We start from the raw sequence: 7,321 nt of genomic DNA on the forward strand, positions 1-7,321 counted from the left end.
AATGCCACAAAGAATTGAAATCATTAGAAATGGAAAGGAGTATTTGACACAGAAGAAAATAGAATTAATAATGTGAAGGATATTTTAGAAATGTTCTAATAATGCCAAGGAGAAGAATATGATGATAGAATGGTCAAAAGAGAACATGGATTTTTGTGTCTAGGAAGACCCAATATTGTTAAGAGGTCAGTTCTTTCCAACTTGATCTATATCCCAATCAAAGTCCAAGCAAGTTGCTTGTGGATATTGAAAAACTGATTGTAAAAGGTTGATATGGAAATGCAAAAAGACCCAGAAAAGCCAACACAATATTGAAGAAGAACAAAGTTTTTGGATTGACAGTACCTGATAACAAGACTTACTATAGTGCTCGCTTTGGCAGCACATATACTAAAATTGGAATGATACAGAAAAGATTAGCATGGCCCCTGCGCAAGGATGACATGCAAATTCGTGAAGCGTTCCATATTTTTAGAACTAGACATTTCTCCAAAGAAGACATACAGATGGCTAACAAACACATGAGAAGATGCTCAACATCACTCATTATCAGAGAAATGCAAATCAAAACCACAGTGAGGTACCATTTCACGCCAGTCAGAATGGCTGCGATCCAAAAGTCTACAAGCAATATATGCTGGAGAGGGTGTGGAGAAAAGGGAACCCTCTTACACTGTTGGTGGGAATGCAAACTAGTACAGCCACTGTGGAGAACAGTGTGGAGATTCCTTAAAAAACTGGAAATAGAACTGCTATACGACCCAGCAATCCCACTGCTGGGCATACACACCAAGGAAACCAGACTTGAAAGAGACACGTGTACCCCAATGTTCATTGCAGCACTGTTTATAATAGCCAGGACATGGAAGCAACCTAGATGTCCATCAGCAGATGAATGGATAAGAAAGCTGTGGTACATATACACAATGGAGTATTAATCAGCCATTAAAAAGAATACATTTGAATCAGTTCTAATGAGGTGGATGAAACTGGAGCCTATTATACAGAGTGAAGTAAGCCAGAAAGAAAAACACCAATACAGTATACTAATGCATATATATGGAATTTAGAAAGATGGTAACGACAACCCTGTATGCGAGACAGCAAAAGAGACACAGATGTATAGAACAGTCTTTTGGACTCTGTGGGAGAGGTAGGGGGGATAATTTGGGAGAATGGCATTAAAACATGTATAAAATCATATAAGAAACGAATCGCCAGTCCAGGTTCGATTCAGGATACAGGAAGCTTGGGGCTGGTGCACTGGGATGACCCAGAGGGATGGTATGGGGAGGGAGGTGGGAGGGGGGTTCAGGATGGGGAACATGTGTACACCTGTGGCGGATTCATGTTGATGTATGGCAGCAAAACCAATACAATACTGTAAGGTAAAAAATAAATAAATAATAATTTAAAAAAAGACTTACTATAGACTTCCCTGGCGGCTCAGTGGTAAAGAATCCATCTGCCAATGCAATAGACAAGAGTTTGATCCCTGGTCCAGGAAGATCCCCTATGCCAGGGAGCAACTGTGCTTGTGCACCACAACAATTGAGCTTCTGGTTTAGAGCCCAGGAATTTCAACTACCGAAGCCCATGTGCCCCAGAGCCCATGCTCTGCAACAAGAAAAGTCAGCACAGTGAGAAGCCCCTGCACGTCAACTAGAGAAAAGCCACTGCAGTGAAGACCTAGGATAGCCAAAATTTTAAAAAAATAAATAAATAAAGCTGTTTAAAGAAAAAAAAAGTCTTGCTATAAAGCTACAGTAATCAAGTCAGTGCGGTACTGATGAAAGAGTAGACAGCTCACTGGAACAGATTAGAGAACCAAGAAACAGACCTCCATCAACATACTTACCTGATATATTATAAAGGAGCAAAGGCAATACAGTGGAAAAAGACAGTCTTTTCAACAAATAGTGCTGAATAACTGGATATCCACAAGCTAAAAATGAATTAGACACAGAGCTTCAGCTTTCACAAATACGAGCTCAACACTGATCATAGACCTTATGTAAAACTGCAAAACTATAAAACCCCTAGAAGATAGTAGAAGAGAAAAACCAGATGACTAGAATTTGACAATGAGTTTTTTTTAGCTACAACACTAAAGTCACAATCCATGAAGAAAAAAATTGATAAGCTCAGCTTCCCTGAAATCAAAAACTTCTGCTTGGGAAAGATACTGTTAAGAAAATGAAAAGACAAACCACAGGCTAGGAGAAAATATTTGCAAAAGACACTTCTGATAAAGAACTGTTATTCAAAACACACAAGGTTTTCTTAAAATTCAAAACTAAGAAAATTAACAAAAGACCTGAACAGAAACCTTACCACTGCAGATAGCAAATAAGTATATTAGATAATGCTCCAAATCATATGTCATCAGTTCAGTTCAGTTGCTCAGTCATGTCTGACTCTTTGCAACCCCATGAACCGCAGCATGCCAGGCCTCCCTGTCCATCACCAACTCCCAGAGTCCACCCAAACCCATCTCCATTGAGTCGGTGATGCCATCCAACCATTTCATCTTCTGTTGTCTCCTTCTCCTCCTGCCCTCAATATTTTCCAGCATCAGGGTCTTTTCAAATGAGTCAGCTCTTTGCATCAGGTGGCCAAATTATTAGAGTCTCAGCTTCAACATCAGTCCTTCCAATGAACACCCAGGACTGAACTCTTTTAGGATGGACTGGTTCAATCTCCTTGCAGTCCAAGAGACTCTCAAGAGTCTTCTCCAACACCATAGTTCAAAAGCATCAATTTTTTTGCGCTCAGCTTTCTTCATAGTCCAACTTTCACATCCATACATGACCACTGGAAAAACCATAGTCTTGACTAGATGGACCTTTGTACAAAGTAATGTCTCTGCTTTTTAATATGCTGTCTAGGTTGGTCATAACTTTCCTTCCAAGGAGTAAGCGTCTTTTAATTTCATGGCTGCAATCACCATCCACAGTGATTTTGGAGCCCAAAAAAATAAACTCTGACACTGTTTCCACTGTTTCCCCATCCATGTGCCATGAAGTAATGGGACCGGATGCCATGATCTTAGTTTTCTGAATGTTGAGCTTTAAGCCAACTTTTTCACTCTCCTCTTTCACTTTCATCAAGAGGCTCTTTAGTTCTTCTTCACTTTCTGCCATAAGGGTGGTGTCATCTGCATATCTGAGTTTATTGATATTTCTCCCAGCAATCTTGATTCCAGCTTGTGCTTCATCCAGGCCAGCGTTTCTCATGATGTACTCTGCATATAAGTTAAGTAAGCAGGGTGACAATATACAGCCTTGACGTACTCCTTTTCCTATTTGGAACCAGTCTGTTGTTCCATGTCTAGTTCTAACTGTTGCTTCCTGACCTGCATATAGGTTTCTCAAGAGGCAGGTCAGGTGGTCTGGTATTCCCATCTCTTTCAGAGTTTTCCACAGTTTATTGTGATCCAACAGTCAAAGGCTTTGGCATAGTCAATAAAGCAGAAGTAGATGTTTTTCTGGAATTCTCTTGCTTATTTGATGATCCAGCAGATGTTAGCAATATGTCATCAGGGAAGCTCAAATTAAAAGAATGAAACATCACTACATACCTAATAGAATGGCCAAAATTCAAAACACTTGCAGCACCAACACGCTGGTAAGAATGTGAAGCAACGGGAACTCTCTTTCATTGTTGGTGAGAATGAAAAGTGGAACAGTCATTTTGGAAGACAGCTTAACAGTTTCTTAGAAAACTGAAAATGCTCCCAGCATATAACCAGCAATTGTGCTCTGTGGCATTTGCCCAAATAAGTTGAAAAATTATGTCCACACAAAAACTTGCAGAGGAATGCTTAGAGCAACTTTATTCATTATTGCTACAACTTGGAAGCAACCAAGATGTCCTTCAGTAGGTAAATGGATGAAACTGTGGTATATCCAGACTATGGAATATTATACAGTGCTTAAAAAATAAGCTACCAAGCCATGAAAAGACATGGATAAACCTTAAATGTATATTACTAAGTGAAAGAAGCAAATCTGAAAAGATAATAGAATGTATGAGTCCAACCATATGATGTTTGAGAAATGGCAAAACTATGGAGAGAGTAAAAAGACTAATGGCTGCTGGGATTATCCTGGAGGGAGGGCTGATTAGGAGCACAGAGGATTTTTAGGGCAGTGAAACTATCTGTGATACTGTATACTAGTATGAAACTACAATGGTGGATAGACGTCTTCATACATTTTTCAAAACTCATAGAATGTGCAATACCCAGAATGCACGCTAATGTGAACTGTGGACTTTGAGTGATATTGAGGTGTTAAAGAATATTTATCTATTGTCACAAAAGTACCACTTAGGTATGGATATGATACTGCAGGAAGCTGGGGGAGGGGGTTCTCTGTACTTTCTGATCACTTTTCCTTTGAAACTAAAACTGCTTTGAAAAATAAAAAAGCTTTTTAAAAAGGAGAGGCAAAAAAAGAGAACAGGGCATGTGGAAGGAAAGAACAGGATCCAATGTGCATGAAATTAATTGATAATCCTGAAATCAATTTCATCAGAACCAAAGAAATCCATTACAACAACAACGGAAACAAGACTTTCGTGGGTTAAAGAAAGATCTGAAAAGGAATCAACCCATTGGATATACTCCCAATGAAATTTCTAAAATTGAAAGATGAAGAACATCATGATGAAAAAGAAAATAGGTTACTTACAAAAGAAGAAAAATCAACTTCATATTTCTTTTCTGTTTAATGCAAAAAAATAAGGGAGTGAGGTGTTATGACCCTTTAAGAGAAAAAGTCTGTGATTGGAAACACAAACTAGCCAAGTTGTCATTTATGTGTAGAGGCCATTGTCAGATATGAAAGCGTTCAGAGCATTGCATCCATGTACCCTACCTAGAAGAATGTAAATATATATACATATATGATATTTATATATTTATTTCAAGTATATATAAAATATAATTCATCTGAACATATAATCCAACCAATAAAGAACCCAAGAAAGGACAGTGAGCACTATTAAATTCAGACTTGGATCTAAATAATCATGGTAAATATGGTTTAGAGAAAAATGACTGCCCCTCTCTAAAACTGGAGTGAACTTCTGGGACCTAGGTGGCCATTTCTATGTACAGATTCTATTCTAAATTCATTAATTCTTTGACCAGGAAGAATTCCCTAAACCATTAATGTGCTACCTTGATACAAGCAGTGTTTACATGGGTATATCCAAAAGTAAAAATTAAGATTAAAATTTAGTACTTAAGATTTAATCACATATAAATTATACCTCCATTAAAAATACATAAAGTGAAAAGACAAAAAAATCCATTGATATTGAAAGCACTGGAATTCCCACCACCAGGAAGAAATGCCATTAAATGGGTGTCTTTGGGGGTGCTGTCCACGTGACATCTTTGTGCAAGGTAGAAAGGGACATCTCAAGAGCCTTTACTTCCATCTCTTACAAACTCTAGCAATAAATATACTGTCTTTGATGACTATGATGAAATAATATCCCCTTAGCTCTCCTGCAGTTGTGCAGGGCGCAACCTGCCCAGTGTTATGGCTTAGACTTCGCTGTCCTGCCTCCCTCCACCCTTCCTCCATAGCCTCTGCCTCTGCCTAGAGTGACAGCCAACTGCTACTGGGGTATTTTCTTGCCTGGTTTGCAGAGTTCATTGACCCTGGCCCATTCTTTATTACCAAGCCTAGTCTCTAGAGAAATATGGTGGATTTCTCTGCAAGGGAAAAGGGAATCCCTTCCCTCGGCAAGGCAAGGGAATTTTGCCATAGGATTTGCCATAAGTTTGGCAAAAGACTCCTGTTTACAATTGCCAGAAATGAGTGGATAACTTCCACTTCTTACCACTGCTCAGAAATCCCTTGCCTTTTCCTACATCGACCCCCACAGATGCTAGGGCCTGCCGGTGAGTAGGGGATGAGTCTGTGGTTAGCCATCCCTCTCCTGTTTGTGACCTGGTACCCTAACATAGGAAGGAAACTAATGGGCTGAGTCTGCTCAGGACCCCTGGACTCGTTAGGAAGCCTGCTGACCAGAATGGTCACTCCCACACCCCAAAGTTCCCCAGGGCTGCCCGAGGCCCACCTGCCCCCACCATACTCTTCTGTCTTCTAAGGGCAGCCAATGACACCACCATCTCTTTCTCTTTCTGAATTAATTACACTAATGACAAGAATTTAGGGCATCTTTTTTCTCACGAGCTGTAGAATTTCATAGGGTTTACTTGCCCTGACAGCTAAAGCCCCATAGTTCTCATTATAGAATTTATTTATATACTTATCTCAAGAATAAATGAGATTAACAAACTTTAACAGTCTTCTACTGTAAAAAGGTCAGTGGCACTAGAATCTGTGTGCACCTTTCCCTAAAGATGAATTTTACAAAGAGAAATTACTGTCCCAAGCTGTGTCAGTTAATTAGATATGGCTGCTACAGAACACAGGGAGACTTGTTCATTGTCCTCAAATGACATAATAGAGTTGCACTTGATGCTCACCATGGCCAGGAATTTCACCCCCCAGAGAAGCTGTAAAAAGAGTCAGAGCATTTCCCCACTTTGAAGCAAATGGCCAGTGTGTGTTAAATTGTCTGTGTCCATCTGGTCCCATAAAAGTTCAGGGTTGAAGAGATCTCCTTAGACCGTACTTGGAAGAGGGAAGGGAGGAAGGTCAAGAGGGAGGCTGGCACACGATAGGTGTCTGTGCTAACAGCTAGGTGTAAGGAACTCTAGGGTAACCAAAGACGGAGGTGTGCTAAGTTTGTTGCCACAACTTAGGAAGGGGGGTTGCTACTGACATCTAGTGACATCTAGACATGCTGACATGCTACTGACATCTGTATATTTCAGGCTATATGCAACATTCTTGTAGCAAAAGCAATTGAATATGAAGATTAAAAGAAACAGCTCTAATATGTGATCAGATGTGTTCTTCCTTATTACACTGCCCTTAGGATTCAAAACCCTCAACAAATCTCCCAAGTGTGTCCCAGATATGAGCTGTCTTACCTAGATAGCATCTCTTTTCTTTTCTTCCCGTAAAAACTTGAAGCCAGCTAGGGGTAGGGGAAAGCAAGGACATATAGTGCATATAGCAAATGAAAGCTAAAACAACGTGGAACAGAGCCCTAAGAGGAATTATAAACAACATGAATGAAGTATGGCTATCTATGATAACAAAAATATGACAATAAATTAAATTTTACGCCAGTCACAAAAGACACACCTATACTAAAGTGATACAGAAAATTTGGGAGTAACTGAGTGAGTTGGGACTTCCCTGGTGGCCCACTGGTTAATGTCCCACACCCT

At 39.7% G+C, this 7,321-nt stretch overlaps 1 non-coding gene across 1 annotated transcript; it reads left to right on the forward strand.

The window, feature by feature from the left end:
* Window positions 1-366: 366 nt before the first annotated feature.
* Window positions 367-473, forward strand: LOC113902002. The gene has a single exon (XR_003513649.1). It is a non-coding gene; the product is annotated as a U6 spliceosomal RNA (small nuclear RNA).
* Window positions 474-7,321: the final 6,848 nt, after the last annotated feature.

The sequence above is a fragment of the Bos indicus x Bos taurus genome, chromosome 11 (assembly GCF_003369695.1).
Source record: "Bos indicus x Bos taurus breed Angus x Brahman F1 hybrid chromosome 11, Bos_hybrid_MaternalHap_v2.0, whole genome shotgun sequence".
NCBI lineage: Eukaryota > Metazoa > Chordata > Mammalia > Artiodactyla > Bovidae > Bos > Bos indicus x Bos taurus.